Below are 18,344 nucleotides of genomic sequence, written 5' to 3'. Positions count from 1 at the left end.
GTCAACAGTTAGGGGAAGTAGTTAAACCGCCTGACGTCATCAACCGCATAATTCCCGGTTGGGTACAAACAGATTAGGGTCCCAGATCTAGGACATAAGGTACAGTCGAGGGTAATGCCTGACCAGCCCCGACTGGTCTGGTTTCCTCAACCCGATCTGCATAGACAAGCCTGGTACTTTCAGTAAGACAACTCTCGGTTGGCCCTTCAGTACTCCAAGCGTGAATGATGGGACCCTCATCACAGCTCGTCTCCCTCATCCAAACTCGGGCCAAGCGCCCCACCCTAACGGTCATCCTGAACTACCCGTAGCTAAATCGGGCGGGACAAAAATGGAATAACTGTAATATGTCAAGGAATATTCCAATGGTCTATTATCATCTGCGAATGGAACTTTCCTTCGACCAATGAGAGGGCACTGTGTGTCATTTATCACCCGACAGGTTCTGACACCCGACATTCTCTAGCAGCGATCAGGCTCCAGAGATACGCATTGTCATATAAAAAGGGACGCCCTCTCCCTTAAGCAAGTACGCGTACATCCGCACTCATCTTCTACATTTCTTTTTTCCTTCGTACACTATTCTTCTGGGGAAAAAGTATCTGACTTGAGTATCGGAAGACTTGCGCCGGGGACTTTTCCCCTGATTTCTGGTCTCTAACATTCCGTGTGCTTGTCTGAGTGTGCACAGAACCTAAGTATCGTCGGTTGCATCACCGTTGTCCTTTAATCTCACATGGGGTCCACTTTTCTGGGCACATATGCTAAGTGTGTCCCTATCGCCTCTCCATCAACACCGACGACATCTCAATCGACCTTCATCTGATTCAAATTTCGGAGAGGATAATTCAACTTTTTAATTTTTCCACATAAAAACAGTGGATAGTCTGTGTTTCTCAACTATACTCGATATGGATTGAGCTCAAGAAATTTCTCGTCATAATTTGGAAAGAAGGATTTGTCTTTGTTGAAATGCTTCTATGGTTATAATGCTTCTATGGTTATAGAAGCTTCACACATTCCTTGAACGACGTTAAGTTTCTAAATTAAATGTCTCAGACACAATAGAACCTTGAACGACGTTAAGTTTCTAAATTAAATGTCTCAGACACAATAGCATGTGTCTAATCATAAAATCACGATTATACCGTATGAATTCAATTAAAGAAAGTGACTTTCCATCACGGATAAAAATTGATGCAGATTCAACTTAATTTGAAATCTCATACGAGTTTTTAAATTTTAATCAGTCATAATTTTTAAATCGAGATTTAGAATCAGATTGTCAAAATTTAAAAATCTATATTTATTACAAATAAAATCATAACGTCAATTTTTCAATCCCAAATTCAACCATTTAAATTCTTTTTAGGGTTATTTTACTATTTTTAGTAATTTTTATTTTTTAGATATTTAGGATAATTTTCATATTTATGATTTATTTTTAGAGGATTTGAATTAAGATCATTAAGCTAATTACATTCCTTTTTGATAAAAATCTATTAACTTTCTTTACAACATTAGAATTAAGATTTTTTTAATTATAATTTCTTTCCTTATTTGATTCTGTTGTAGTCTATATAAGAGTCATATTTAAATGTTGAGGAATTAACCTTCAAATTTTAATAAAAACTTTTCTTGTTGGAGGTTTCTCTTCTTGCCTTCTCCTCAATCTTTTCTCTTCTCATCAGCTTACAGGATAATCACTATCTTATCCGACGTCAATTGGTATCAGAGCCAAGTTAAGGTCATCAACAGATCCAATTGCAGGTCATCATGGTCATAGTCGCGATCGCAACAATAGGCAGGCTTTAGCAGAGGAAGCTAAGCACTGTGGTCGTAGCGTCCAGGACATAATGACGATTGAGGATTTACAGAGGCAAGTTACAAATTTAACCCAACGTATAATGACGTGAGATCTTGAAGATCGCGAGATTTCATATCGTGGACCTGAGTCTTCCTTCAAGAACACATATCATCGGCGGGACTCACCTCAGAAACGCCGTGGACAAGAGGAGCTTGTTGGAGACTTCGGATTTTGAGATCTACTCGAATTTTCTGGTTCGTTACGAGCAGAGGACTTCATCGATTGGATCAACAAAGTAGAGAGGATCTTCGACTACAAGCGAGTTCCAGATTGGATGAAAGTGAAGCTGATTGCCATCAGACTCAAAAGGAGAGCATCAGTATGGTGGGAATAGATGCAACGCTCTCAGAACAAACAATGTAAATTCCAAATAACTATATGGGAAGATATGAAGGAAAACATGAACGAACACTTCCTTTCCTTCGCCTACATTCAAACTCTGTTCCAAAGACTACACTCATTAAAACAGGGTGTGAGATCGGTCAATGAATATACTGAAGAGTTTTTTCAGTTGGTGACCCAAAATAACCTATCCGAGATTGAGGAGCGATAGGCGACACGTTACTTAGGGGGTCTATGTTTGACCTTGTAAGATGCCCTCAGTTTTCATTCACTCTCGACAATGTCAGAGGCCTTTCAGCGAGCATTAGCGTCTGAAAGGCAACAAAATAGGAAACTAGCGGGGAGAAGCGACCAAAACAATCGGCCAGGTCGCCCTTAAAGGTGTTGGAATTCCGTTCTGTTTAAATTTCCCTATACAAAAAATTGTACAAGAATAGAACTTTTCCTAACAACCCGCATTGTCGATCAGACATGTGTTTGATCAATCAAGCAAGTTCTTGACGGATCAAAGCACACCTTGATCGAAGTACAAGATCGCTGGCCTCTTATGTTGGTATTCAAAATCGATACAAAGAAAAAAAAACTAATTACGCAGCGGAATTAAAGAACTAGTTGTACATTTCCTTTGTTGCTAAAGACATCTTGATCTTCTGCTATATTCCTCTCATCTTCTTGGACGTCGTGTGGGCGACGATCTACCAAGACAAAATGTTAGCTAGAGCCCTAGAGCCAATCATTTGATAATTGTATTTTGGACTTGTTGTATCATATTCTATATAAATAAAGACATTTGATTTTTGGTTATTATACTTACTTATATTGGTGCCAAATAAACTAAGTATAATAACGTCCTTGAGTAGACGGTTCTCACCTATATCAATCGGTTAGTTGAACCGATAGTGAGATGATATAGGGAACACTACTCTTAATCATTCCTAGTCGAGTATTAACATTCTGGGACAATGTTAATGCAACTCGATGACTTGATCTCACAAGTCATGGATATAGAGATATCAAGTTAACACATGGGTATGCATTGGAGAATGTATACTGAATGACCCGCCATGAGAAAGTATCATGGATCGTTATATGAGTGTCATATACTTTCTCATGTGGCTATTAGTATGACTACTAGTCCTTAGACCTGAAGTCACCATGGTTCCCTACATAAGGAGTTATGTACTTTGGTTTCGTCAAACGTCACCCGTAACTGGGTGGACTATAAAGGCGATTACTGGGTATGTAACAAATTATGCGGTAGGATGTGAGTGATGTAGATGGGATCTATCCCTCCTATATGACGGGAGAGGCATCGGTATTCTTGATAGAGTGAGACCACGAAGTGCATGGCCATGCCCAAATGAGTCAATATGAGATATTGAGCTCATTTGATTGAGTGAGTCTACTTGGAGTTCAAGATTTAGATTGATTAGAGGATGACACGGTCTATGCCTCACATTGATCAATCTAGATGTCTAGGATAGAAGGACACTTGTCATATATTGTGAGGAGTCACAATTAGTAGTCACAAGGTGATGTTGGATCTCAACATTCTTGTAACTTGGGTAGTAATGATGTATTGCTAGATACTGCTCATTACTTATGTTTCTAAATGGGTTTAGGGGCATTGCCAACGTTACAAGAACCTATTGGGTCACACACAAAGAACAAGTGGATGGAGACTAGGTTCATATGATGAACCAAGAGGATTGGATTCATTTGATGAATCAAATTGGATTAAGAGTAATCCTAATTGGGCTAATTGAGTTGGACTCAAGTTGATTCATGTGTTCAATGAGTCTAATTTAGATTATGACTCATTGAATCAATTTAATTAAATGAATTAGATTCATTATATTAAATTGGCTTAAATTAAATGGTTGGATTAGATCAACCATGAGAGAGATTAAGTCAAGTTTGACTTGACTTGAGAGGAAGATGAAGAGTCAAGTTTGACTTGACTTTATGCCACCTCATTGGTGAGTTGGCATTAAGTGGACCAATGATGATGCTCCACATCATCATGGTTACTTAAGTGAAGTGCAACCTCATGGGAGTTACCAAGAGTTGTGACTCTTGGTATCCCATGGAGGTTACAAACCACTTAATTAGATGAAAAGAGTTTCATTTTGCAAGTGTAACTCTCATTCAAGTGATCTTCCTCCTCCTAATCTCTCTTCTTGCTCCTCTTCTCTTGGTCGTGGGCTTCAAGCAAGGGAAAAAAAAGGAGAGTGAATCTAATCCAAGAAGAAAGGTTAGTGAAAGTCACATAGAGATTTTAGAGGAGTGTGTTCTCTTCTTTTCCTTTCTTCTTCTTCCAATCCTACCCGAGAGCCCTAGAGAGTGCCAGCACACTTGTGGTGCTCTCTTCTCCATCCTTGTGTGTTAGAGAACACATCTTGTTCGTGTGGATATCACTAGAGAGTTGTCTACGTTGACAACTTCGAAATCCGGCGTACCGTTGGACGAGCGGGATTTGCGATGGCACGCTTCAAAGGTATAAAATATTTTTCCTTTGTAGATCTACTATAGATCATAGTTTGAAACTCGTACTAGTATTTCGAAAGTTTTCTTCGCACGGATCCAATGGCTAGGGGGTTTCGGGGTTTCCGCGACGCGAAAAAGCGATTTTCGCAGCCCGAAAAACCCAACAGTGGTATCAGAGCCACGTGCGAAGCTTGTATGAGTTTAGTTTTTGTTTTTATGACAAAAATTCAGTTCTGTGATATTCTGTAATTTTATGGTTTTTAGAGTTTTTATGGGTATTTTTCTCGCAGAAGCGAAGCACAAGTGTTTCGGCACTTGTAGGCTTCGACTACCGAGAATAATTTTCCAAAACGGCAATGTTTCGTCCCAAAATTTTTTGGGACAGCGGGCTAAGGCGCTCTTGGATCGCTTAGGAGCAACTCGCGATGGTTAGATCATGGGTAGGGGTACTGCTCCTAACCCTGCAAGGGGATTTGCTCCGCGATTGCGCCCAAAAACGCTAACGGGACCGTCGGGAAAAATTTACTCATAAAATTGTAAAAATTATTAAAAAAAAAAATTAATTACAGAAAATTATGAAAATATATAATTTTGAATTATATATTAATTTTGTGATAGTCATGGCCAAAAAAGACCCAATGTGATTGGATTTGTGTTGTAATTCATAATACGGCCTGCGTGCCGTCGTATGATGTGTGTGTTGTATTTTGATTCGCGACCTGCGCGTCGTGCCTTCTATTTTATTATTGTTGTAAATTAGATTTAGACTCGAATGTAACTCGAGTTTCTAAAATTGTAATGTACAAAATTGGAGCGGTGGAACATCCACTCGAGACGGAGTTACGAGGAAGGCGCGAGCAACACAAGGTGGTCAAAAGGAAGGAGCTTGAGAAGCTATTGACTTTGGGTTGACCATCCGATCTTCTCATTGGCTTGAGAAGATCGTAGTAGGGCCATGACATAATCATAAAATTTAATTAATTGCTTGTGTATATATGATGCATGTTTAAGTAATTAATTAGTGCCTAGCGATTAGATTAGATCTAAATCGTGCACATGATGCACTCTTCGGTTAGATTAGATCTATCGAGTCTATGATACGCATCATCGTTTAGATTAGATCTAAAATGCGTCAACTCGTAATGCCTACCGTGCCGTGATACCTATCACTACCTCGATCACATGTGTTGTTGAATCTGCCAAAGCAGAGCAACACATATTATCTTGGTAGGTTACGGAGGGACAATCTTGGTCCCGCTTATCAACACATGGGCGAGTACAAACTCAATTAGATTGAGCATTCTTCCAATGGTTGGAAAGGTAGGACAAAATCACGTTTATATTAATTCTCGGACGTATTAGCCAAATCTAACTCGAGTTTTAATATCAATGCGGATATTGATCCTATAAACAAGAGTTGCATAGAGATGTAATTGGTAATCGTTACCTACCGATCATACTAAGTCTTGGGCGTATTAGCCAAAGCTAACTCAAGGGTTAGTATGATGTGGATCTTGTCCCACATGAATTATAGAATTCAGTGGGAGCATCATTTAGTTAAAGACATAATTAAATAATTAAGAATATGATATTTATTTCTGCATTTATTTCTGTTGTAAATTACTATGATGTCGAATACGAACACCTTCTCTCTGCGATCTATCCTTAAGAAGGACAAGCTCAACGGAGCAAATTTCCTGGACTGGTACAGGAACCTGAGAATAGTTCTCACCCAAGAACGTAAACTGTACGTTCTGGAGTAGCCCATTCCGGAGGCTCCTCCTGCCACTGCCACGCGAGCTGACCGAGATGCTTACAAGAAGCATCAAGATGACGCATTAGATGTATCATGTCTTATGCTCGTGACCATGAACTCTGAGCTTCAGAAGCAACATGAGTTGATGGGCGCTTACGATATGGTTGAACATCTTTGTCACCTATATCAAGGACAAGCAAGGCACTGGAAGAGGAACTCCAAAGAATACCTGGAAGATCTTAAGAAGAAGAGAAATAAGATTTCTACTTCAGGTATACATGTTAACCTCTCTAATTCTTCATCGTGGGTATTAGATACCGGATGTGCTTCTCACATTTGTACTAATGTACAAGCGCTGAGAAATAGCAGGGCATTGACGAAGGGTGAGATAGACCTACGAGTAGGCAATGGAGCACGGGTTGCTGCTATTGCTGTAGGAACTTACCATCTATCTCTGCCCTCTGGGCTTGTACTAGAATTAGATGATTGTTGTTATGTGCCTGCTTTAACTAAGAACATTATATCTGTTTCTTGTTTGGACAAGAAAGGTTTTTCGTTTATAATAAAGAACAAATGTTGTTCCGTCTATTTAAACGAAATGTTCTATTGTAGTGCACCTCTGATAAACGGACTCTATATTCTAGACCTTGAGAGTCCTATCTATAACATTAGTACCAAGAGGTTCAAGTCAAGTGACATGAACCAAACCTATCTTTGGCACTGTCGCTTAGGTCATATAAATGACAAGCGCTTATCCCAGCTCCATAAGGATAGTTTGCTGGACTCATTTGATTTTGAATCTTATGAGATATGCGAGTCATGCCTACGAGGCAAGATGACCAAGACTCCCTTTAGTGGGCACAGTGAAAGAGCGACTGATTTGTTAGGGCTCATACATAGTGATGTATGTGGCCCTTTCAATGTCCCTGCTAGAGGCGGTTATAGGTACTTCATCACATTTACTGATGACTTCAGTAGATATGGTTATGTGTACTTGATGACACATAAGTCAGAATCCTTTGAAAAGTTCAAAGAATTCAAGAATGAAGTACAAAACCAGCTTGGCAAGAGTATTAAGATACTTCGATCAGATCGAGGTGGAGAATACCTTAGCCATGAGTTCCGTGACTACCTAGCTGAGTGTGAGTTCCGTGACTACTTAGCCATAAGTACACCACAGTGGAATGGTGTATCCGAAAGGAGGAATCGTACCTTATTAGATATGGTACGATCTATGATGAGTCACACAGATCTTCCGACATATCTATGGGGATATGCTCTAGACACGGCAGCTTTCATTCTCAACCGAGTTCCATCCAAGGCCGTGATAAAGACACCATATAGGATATGGACTGGGAGAGATGCCCAGGTGTCTTTTATGAGGATTTGGGGTTGTGAGGCTTACGTTAGACGTCAAGTCTCAGACAAATTAGGACCCAAATCCGACAAGTGCTTTTTCATTGGATATCCCAAGAAAACTAAGTGATATTACTTCTACATTCCCAGTCAGCACAAGGTAGTTGTGGCAAAAACTGGGGTCTTTCTAGAAAGGGACTTTGTTTCTAGAAAGATTAGTGGGAGCGCGTTCGATCTTGAAGAAGTTCAAGATGCGAACAATAGCACTGATGCCTCGATGGAAATTGAATTGGAACCACAAAGTGTTGTGGATAATTTTGTTCCACAAGGAGTTGAGGAACAACAACCAGTTCAAGTAGACATACCTCTTCGCAGGCCTGATAGGGTACGTCGTCAGCCTGAGAGATACTCATTTCTCTTGTCTGACCATGATGACATTGCGCCCATAGAGGATGAGCCTACCACCTATCAGGAAGCTGTGATGAGACCAAATTCCGAGAAATGGTTAGAGGCCATGAGATCCGAAATGGAATTCATGTACACCAACCAATTATGGACTTTGGTTGATCCACCTGAAGGGGTAAAACCCATAGGGTATAAGTGGGTCTTTAAGAGAAAGATTGACATGGATGGACTTATATATAAAGGTCGCTTGGTAGCTAAAGGTTTCAAGCAGATTCATGGTATTGACTATGATGAAACCTTTTCTCCAGTAGCGATGTTTAAGTCCATTCGGATCATGCTTGCTATTGCAGCCTACCATGACTATGAGATATGGCAGATGGATGTCAAAACCGCGTTTCTGAATGGAAACCTGCTCGAGGATGTGTACATGACACAACCTGAGGGTTTTGTAGATCCACAGCATACTAGCAGAGTATGCAAGCTGCATAGGTCCATTTATGGACTAAAGCAAGCTTCTCGAAGCTGGAATCTTCGATTCGATGATGCGATCAAATAGTTTGGTTTCATCAAGAACGAAGACGAGCCTTGTGTCTACAAGAAGGTTGTAGGGGATATAGTTGTCTTCCTCATATTGTATGTGGATGACATACTACTCATTGGGAAGGAGATCCCTATGCTTTAGTCTGTCAAGACCTGGCTAGGGAGTTGCTTCTCAATGAAGGACTTAGGTGAGGCATCCCGCATTCTAGGGATTCAGATCTATAGAGATAGATCTAAGAGATTGCTTAGTCTAAGTCAGAGTACATACATTGACAAGGTACTCCTACGGTTTGCCATGCAGAACTCCAAGAAGGGATTTCTGCCGATGTCACATGGCGTGAGTCTTTCGAAGACTCAAGGTCCCTCTTCTAGAGAGGAGAGAGACCGCATGGATCAGATCCCTTATGCCTCAGCCATAGGATCGATCATGTACGTCATCCTATGTACTCGACCTGATGTCTCGTATGCTTTGAGCATGACGAGCAGATACCAGTCAGATCCAGTTGAAAGTCACTGGATAGCGGTCAAGAATATACTTAAGTACTTAAGAAGGACTAAAAAATATTTCTTGATATATGGAGGCAATGATGAGCTAGCTGTAAAGGGTTACAGTGATGCTAGCTTCCAGACCGATCAGGATGACTATAGATCGCAGTCGGGGTTTGTATTTTGCATTAATGGTGGTGCTGTCAGCTGAAAGAGTTCGAAGCAGGATCGATGGTGATTCTACAGCGAAGTACATTCTTTGCAGAGGCGGAAGGAGGCGATTTGGATCCATGAGTTCATCATGAACTAGGGTGGTTCTAGCATTGTTGACCCATTGAGCTCTTGTGACAACAATGGAGCTATAACACAGGCGAAGGACCAGCGGACCAAACACATACTACGGCGCTTCCATCTCATTCGAGAGATCATCGAGAGAGGAGATGTGAAGATTTGCAGAGTACCTACAGAGGCTAACATCGCAGATCCCATGACCAAGACTTTGGCACAGAGGAAGCATGATAGTCATACTAGGTCATTGGGGCTTAGAGCCTACACTGATTGACACTAGTGCTAGTGGGAGATTGTTAGCTAGAGCCCTAGAGCCAATCATTTGATGATTGTATTTTGGACTTGTTGTATCATATTCTATATAAATAAAGGCATTTGATTTTTGGTTATTATACTTACTTATATTGGTGCCAAATAAACTAAGTATAATAACGTCCTTGAGTAGACGGTTCTCACCTATATCAATCGGTTAGTTGAACCGATAGTGAGATGATATAGGAAACACTACTCTTAATCATTCCTAGTCGCGTATTAACATTCAGGGACAATGTTAATGCAATAAGACTAGCATGTAGGTCAACTCGATGACTTGATCTCACAAGTCATGGATATAGAGATATCAAGTTAACACATGGGTATGCATTGGAGAATGTATACTGAATGACCCGCCATGAGAAAGTATCATGGATCGTTATATGAGTGTCATATACTTTCTCATGTGGCTATTAGTATGACTACTAGTCCTTAGTATGTACTTTGGTTTCGTCAAACGTCACCCGTAACTTGGTGGACTATAAAGGCGATTACTGGGTATGTAACAAATTATGCGGTGGGATGTGAGTGATATAGATGGGATCTATCCCTCCTATATGACGGGAGAGGCATCGGTATTCTTGATAGAGTGAGACCACGAAGTGCATAGCCATGCCCAAATTAGTCAATATGAGATATTGAGCTCATTTGATTGAGTGAGTCTACTTGGAGTTCAAGATTTAGATTGATTAGAGGATGACACGGTTTATGCCTCACATTGATCAATCTAGATGTCTAGGATAGAAGGACACTTGTCATATATTGTGAGGAGTCACAATTAGTAGTCACAAGGTGATGTTGGATCTCAACATTCTTGTAACTTGGGTAGTAATGATGTATTGCTAGATACCGCTCATTACTTATGTTTCTAAATGGGTTTAGGGGCATTGCCAACGTTACAAGAACCTATTGGGTCACACACAAAGAACAAGTGGATGGAGACTAGGTTCATATGATGAACCAAGAGGATTGGATTCATTTGATGAATCAAATTGGATTAAGAGTAATTCTAATTGGGCTAATTGAGTTGGACTCAAGTTGATTCATGTGTTCAATGAGTCTAATTTAGATTATGACTCATTGAATCAATTTAATTAAATGAATTAGATTCATTATATTAAATTGGCTTAAATTAAATGGTTGGATTAGATCAACCATGAGAGAGATTAAGTCAAGTTTGACTTGACTTGAGAGGAAGATGAAGAGTCAAGTTTGACTTGACTTTATGCCACCTCATTGGTGAGTTGGCATTAAGTGGACCAATGATGATGCTCCACATCATCATGGTTACTTAAGTGAAGTGCCACCTCATGGGAGTTACCAAGAGTTGTGACTCTTGGTATCCCATGGAGGTTACAAACCACTTAATTAGATGAAAAGAGTTTCATTTTGCAAGTGTAACTCTCATTCAAGTGATCTTCCTCCTCCTAATCTCTCTTCTTGCTCCTTCTCTTCTCTTGGTCGTGGGTTTCAAGCAAGGGAAAAAAAGGAGAGTGAATTTAATCCAAGAAGAAAGGTTAGTGAAAGTCACATAGAGATTTTAGAGGAGTGTGTTCTCTTCTTTTCCTTTCTTCTTCTTCCAATCCTACCCGAGAGCCCTAGAGAGTGCTAGCACACTTGTGGTGCTCTCTTCTCCATCCTTGTGTGTTAGAGAACACATCTTGTTCGTGTGGATATCACTAGAGAGTTGTCTACGTTGACAACTTCGAAATCCGGCGTACCGTTGGACGAGCGGGATTTGCGAGGGCACGCTTCAAAGGTATAAAATGTTTTTCCTTTGTAGATCTACTGTAGATCATAGTTTGAAACTCGTACTCGTATTTTCGAAAGTTTTCTTCGCACGGATCCAATGGCTAGGGGGTTTCGGGGTTTCCGCGACGCGAAAAAGCGGTTTTCGCGGCCCAAAAAACCCAACAAAAAAACACCCTTCCTCTCGTTTCTCCAAACCGCCGGCTATAAAAGGAAGCACTAGGATGGGACACCTTCTCTTCTTCTTCCTCTTCTTCAAGTCGCCGCCCACCAAGGGAGAAGGGCCCGCCGACCTTAAGCAAGGAGAAAGGGGGAAAGGGGTCGGCAGCCCTAAGCAAGGAGGAGGGGGGAAAGGGGTGCTAGCCCTAGAGGGAGAGAGAGGTGCCGCCGACCACAAGCAAGAGAAAAGAGCATTGTGGAATTAGAAATTAGGGGGCACCACCTACTCCTTTTATAACATTTGTCGTCGGTTAAAAAAAGAAAAATAATAGAATTCTGTTAAGAAAAAATCTTCCTTTCTAGGATGGAGAAAATCAAACCAAAACCAAGTTAAACCAAACCAAGTTAAGTTAAATCAAACTAAGTTGTGGATGGGTGGATGCGAGGATTTATATAGAGGCTACAACAAGGACCTAGAAGAGGAATTGGTTTAGGCCTCCTGATGGGCTTGGGCTTCTTGTGTTCGACTCGAACACCCAACCCAAGTCCATCAATAATAACTCATACCACTAAAGGGTTATTATTGAACTACTGCACCAATCTCATATTACAATATGGGCTCCTTCTTATCATGAGTGCGTTAATCTCCCCGTGTTTAAGATATCATATGTCCGTTAATTAAATGAGTTACTGACAAGTCAATTAATTAACATCTGATTCCAAGAGTAGTACCATTCTACTTTATTATCATGTCGGACTAAGTCCACCTGCAGGGTTTACATGATAATCCTTATGAGCTCGTCAAGGGGACATCATCAGTCTAAATAATTAGGGCATGGATTCCTTCTATAATCAACAACACACCATATAAATAGTACTATTTCCCAACTCATCGGGCCTATTGATTTAACGAATAAATCTCACTTATTGATAAATTAAAGAAATAAATTAATACTAAGTATACGTGCTTGTTATTATATAGAGATTAAGAAGACGCACATCCATAATAATAGAGGTTCTATTCTTTTATATAGTCAGTATAAATCGAACAACCTCAAATGGTCCTGCTCAATACACACATAGTATACTAGTGTAATTTTATAGTCAAGACAGACTAATACCAAATTACACTACAATCGTTCCAATGGTTTGTCCCAATCCATCTTGGTTGTGAGCTACTATTTATAATTTATAAGGAACCGATAGCATGATCTTTTGTGTGACACCACACACCATGTTATCTATAATATAAATTAAATGGACAACTGCATTAACATATATATAAATATAAAATGCAAACATTTGACCAAAGTGATTCTCATTTCAAAATATTTCAAAACAGATGTTTATACAAAAACTAGACTTATAGTATACATCCCAACATCCCTTAAACTTCTCATCCATCATAGCAGCAGCCACCGCAGCAACCATCACAGCGACCACTACAGCGGTCACCACAGGTTTCCTAAGGACCCTGTCAGATATTATCAATGTGGTGAACAAGGACATATGGCACACCAATGCTAAAAGTCCTCTTCTACTGATCCGAAGGGAAAAAACTTATTCATAGAGGAAGAAGTGATAGAAGATACAACAACAATTGGCAATTCGATGTATGAAGCATCTGACGAAGTGATTTATGGTGATGGTCATGAGACTTTGGTCATTCGTAAGAGTCTGCTGACTCCTAAGGGCAATTCGGGGGGCAATTGGTTGAGAACCAATATTTTTCATACTACCTACGCCAGCACGGATAAAGTCTGTAAGATGATTATCGAGAGCAGTAGTTGTGAGAATGTAATATCTATAGAGACTGTCTAGAAATTACAACTGAAGACCGATTGTCATCCTAAACATATAAGTTATCTTAACTGAATAAAGAAAGTAAGGTAACAGTACACTGACGATACCTCATTTCCTTTTCAATCGACAAATATTTGATAGTGCTTGGTGTGATGTGGTGGTCATGGATGCATGTTATGTATTGTTGGGGTGACCTTGGCACTATGATCGTAGTGTTGTTCATGATGGGCGGAAGAATACTTATACCCTTAACATTAAGGAAAAAAATTGTATTAACGTTGCGACGGGAATGAACTACTCTAATTCTGGTAGCTAAAAATACTAATCTGCCTTCTATATCCAAGTTTTTAGATGAAGTGGAGCATGGAGTTGTATATGCTTTGCTACCATGCCAAAGCATTGCTTCGACCATGAACGCTAAGTTACTAGCTAAAGTACAACCCCTGCTAGCGGATTTTGATGAGCTAATGCCAGAGGATCTTCCTTTTGGGCTACCGCCTATGCGAGATATTCAACATCAGATTGACCTTGTTCTGATGTCGAGTTTGCCTAATCGACCAGCTTATCACCTTAGCCACAAGAAAGTAAAAGAATTGCAGCATCAGGTGGTGGAGTTGCTAGAAAAGGAACACATCCGAGAGAGCATGAGCCCCTGTGCAATTCCTACCCTACTAGTACCGAAGAAGGATGACTTGTGGCCTATGTGTGTTGATGGCAGAGCCATCAATAAGATTATAGTGAAGTACAGGTTTCCAATTCCCCACTTGGACGACATGTTGGATCAACTATCCAGTTCTAAAGTCTTCTAAAAAAATTGACTTTAAAAGTGGATACCACTATATCATAATAAGGCTTGTGATGAATGGAAGCAACATTCAAGATGCAGCATGGGCTATATGAGTGGGTGATCATGCCTTTTAGATTGTCCAATGCGCCCAGCAGCTTCATGAGATTTATGTATTAGATCTTGCGACCCTTTATGGGAAAGTTTATAGTGGTATACTTTGACGGCATCCTCATTTACAGTTCGACATGGGCATAACACTTCGATCATCTCTGTGTTGTCTTCGAAAAGCAGAAAATAGAGTGCTTATCTTTAATCAATAAGAAGTGTTCTTTCTTTACTATATCGATAACTTTCCTCGGCTTTATTATGTCTATTGATGGTGTACATGTAGATTAAAAAAGATAGATGCAGTCCTGGAGTGGCCTCAACCGAGGACCTTGTACAATGTTAGAAGTTTCCATAGCTAAGCTTCTTTCTACCACCGATTCATTAGAAATTTTAGCACTCTGATTTCTCTTATCACCGAGTGTCTCAAGAGAAAAGAGTTCAAGTGGTCTGAAGAAGCAGAGGCTAGCTTTCAACCAGTCAAACAAAAGATGACTAAAGTTTCAGTTCTAGCCCTTCCTGATTTTGATAGATTATTCGAGGTCAACTGTGATACATCCGACATAGATATCGGAGGTGTTCTAAGTCAATCTGGGCGACCAGTTGTTTTCTCCAGCGAGAAGCTCTCTGGGTCTAAGAAAATTATTCTACCTACGACTTGGAGTTTTATGTCATTATGCAGTCCTTGAAGAATTGGTGAGACTACCTAGTATAGAAAAATTCATCCTATGCACTGATCATGAAGCATTAAAGTATATCAATAGTCAACACAAGCTAAGCAAGCGACATGCCAAGTGGGTGTCTTACTTACATGAGTTCACCTTTTCACTAAGATAGCAAGCTGGAAGTCTGTGTTGGTGTGGGAAGCACCAGATGATCAAACCTGTATTTTGATTATGCCAAAGGTTTCAAAGTTAAGGTTATTTGTTGTCTGACAAGTTTGAATGATATTACAGGAAAGTCCTAAGTGTTTTTAGGCAAAAGTCCTACCTGCAGTTAAGCAAGTGGAAAACCCTAGGGGGTGCTAACCCTAGGTCCTAGGAGGTGGTAACCCTAGGTGAAGAAAAGTCCTAACTGTGGTTAGGCAAATAGAAAACCCTAGGGGGTGATAACCTTTGGCGGAAAGTCTTGGTGGGTCGAGCACTTCAGGCAAAATACTAGAGTCGGGGACTCTAGGTTGAAATCCTGATGTCGCGAACCGAGTGGAAGTCTGGATGGGTCGTGAAGCAAATGTCCAACATGAAGACCGGAAGCTTCGTACGCTGACCAAAAGTCCAGTTGGTCTGGAGGATCAATCTGGCAATAGCTAACTTCTTTTGAGGGGAGTAGGTGAAGACGCGTTTCTCGAAGAGTGAATAGTAGGCATCGGTTCGACTTAGGATTTCTGAGAAACTCGAAGTCAGAACCAGATAGTCCAGTGACTATCAAATACTTGTATTTGTCTTATTTTATTGTGCTAACTTTGTTTTGCAGGGTATGTAGGACCGTTGGGCCGGCTAGAAGGGGGGGTTGAATAGCCCTGCAGAAATCAAAACACAAATCAACCCTTCTCGAACTCTTAAACTGACACTTGTAAAATATTCAAAGCAATAAACTAAGATCAGAACAGAAAACAAGGCACCAGGTTTTGACTTGGTTACAACCGGGGAGGTTGTTAATCCAAGAAAGATGATCGCACTAGAATTTCTCCTTCAGGCGGAGAAGCCTCTTACAAAGTTGAAGCGCACAATAGAAGCTAACTACAGAAAGTGTACAAGTGTTTGAAAGAAAAGCGTGAGTTCTGAATTCATGAAAAGCTTCTGGACCAAGGCTATATTTATAGCCTTGGTCGGGGCGCCTGGAAGGGTTCTAGGTTTTATCCCCAACGGTCGAATCTAGTCAAAACTCGATCCCGTTGAAAAGTCGATTCCGGGCGCCCGGAAGGGCGGTCGGTTCCGGGCGCCCAGAGCCCTAAGGTCAACATAAGTTGACTTTTCGACTCGGTTCAACTCATCTCGGTCTCTCGGTCTGGGTCTGTTCGCTCCGGCTCCGCTAGCTTGGGTGATCTCGGCCTTCCGGAATAGGGCTCACCCGAACCCATCTTCCGGTCTTCTCGAGCATGCTTCCCTCCGGCTTCTCGTCCCTCGGAATTGCCGCGTGTTCCTTCTCGTCCACCAGGGTACTCATCCGCAGACTTCGTCCCTCGGTCGCACCCCGTGCCGACCTTCGCGCTAGCTGCGTCTCTTGCTCCCCGAGCAATCTTCCGCTCCGGCTTTCGTACCTCGGAACCACCGCGCGCATTTCCTTCTCGTCCGCCGGTGTACTCTTCCGTAGCACCTCGTCCCTCGGACACACAGCGTGCCGTCCTTCTCGCTAGCTGCGTCTTCCGCTCGAGTACCTGTGCTCCTAAGCTCCTGCACACTTAGACACAAGGTTAGAAACAATGCAGGACCTAACTCAACTTGTTGATCACACCAAAATAACCTTGGGGTTCCAACAGGGTATACTTTGTTTGTGGACTAATATGCCTTGCAGGAAGGGAGTTACACAAAGGAAGCCTTAGATGAACAGTACCCGAGGCGCCCCCTCCATGGAGCTTGGAGGCGCCTTGAGTGCTTTGGATAAAAGCCTCGCAGCAAGGAGCGAAGGCGCCTTCCAAGGAGATGGAAGGCGCCTTGGACGCTGGATGGAGGGCGCCCTCCATGGAGCTTGGAAGCGCCTTCGGATGGATAAGCAGCGCAGACAGCACAACTTATCGGCACCACAGAAAAGGGGATAATCCTTGCAGAAGGCGCCTCCTATGGAGGTTGGAGGCACCCTCAATGGGCTATTTAAGCTTGGTTCAAGCAGCGACAAAAATAACAACAACAATTCTACAAGCAATCTTCGAAGTTGCGCCCTACGTCGAAACGACTCAACGACGCTCAGCTGCTATTCCGACAATCGACGACTACTTCCATAATCTTTTATTGTCGGTATAATCTTTTTAAGTTCAGTACTTGTAATTAATCTTGTAAAGATTCTCGAGCTTATAGTGATTGGCCATCGAAAGTGATCAATGATCGCAGGTCTTGGAATAGAAGTCGACATAGGCTCCGAACCAAATAACCAAAAATGTTAGCGACTGGTTTTAGTTTACTTCTATATTCTGTTGCGTATTTACAAAACGAACAAATTAGCCACAAGTACTATTTACCCCCTGTAGCACTTTTTGATCTTACAATTGATATCAGAGCAGGACCGCTCTAAATCGGTACAATTACCGTTCGAGCAAGTTTTTCTTTTTCGTCCGTTCTTTCAAAAATTAGATTCTTACGCCTTTCGTTTTTTCCTTCCAAAATTATTTTTGAAAAAATTATTTTCATATTTTTACCATTGATCAGTATTAGCGTAACATCGCATTTACCAAAATTTGAATAATATTTTATTATTTTTTTCTGAAATTAGTTTTTTATTTTTTTCTCCTGTACTACTAATCCAAGATCAAGTCTTGGAACATTCGTAATTTTTTCTTATGTGCGAGATTTTGTATCTATGGCCCACCAAGAAGGTTATAACACTACACGTCCGCCTCTATTCTCCGAAGAAGATTTTGGCTACTGGAAGAACCGAATGAAGTACTATCTGAAGACAGAGATAGAAATGTAGATAATCATCCAAACCGGCCTTGCGCTTCTACTCAACAGCACTGGCAAACTAGTATCATGCGAAAATTGGGACACGAGTCTAATGAAGAAAGTCGAGGCTGATGCCAAGGCGACTCGAAACCTGTCCTAGGGAATTTCTTCTTACTTCAGTCAATGAAAATCAATAAATGCTAAGTTTATGTGACTATATTATGTTATTTTTGCCCATGCTATTGCTAGATTCTAACACCAAATATCAAAATCTTGCACCCCTGATTTGTATGACTAGAAAACATT

This window comes from Zingiber officinale, chromosome 4B (assembly GCF_018446385.1).
Source record: "Zingiber officinale cultivar Zhangliang chromosome 4B, Zo_v1.1, whole genome shotgun sequence".
NCBI lineage: Eukaryota > Viridiplantae > Streptophyta > Magnoliopsida > Zingiberales > Zingiberaceae > Zingiber > Zingiber officinale.
The sequence above is the reverse complement of the archived record's forward strand: the minus strand, read 5'-3'. Positions refer to the sequence as shown.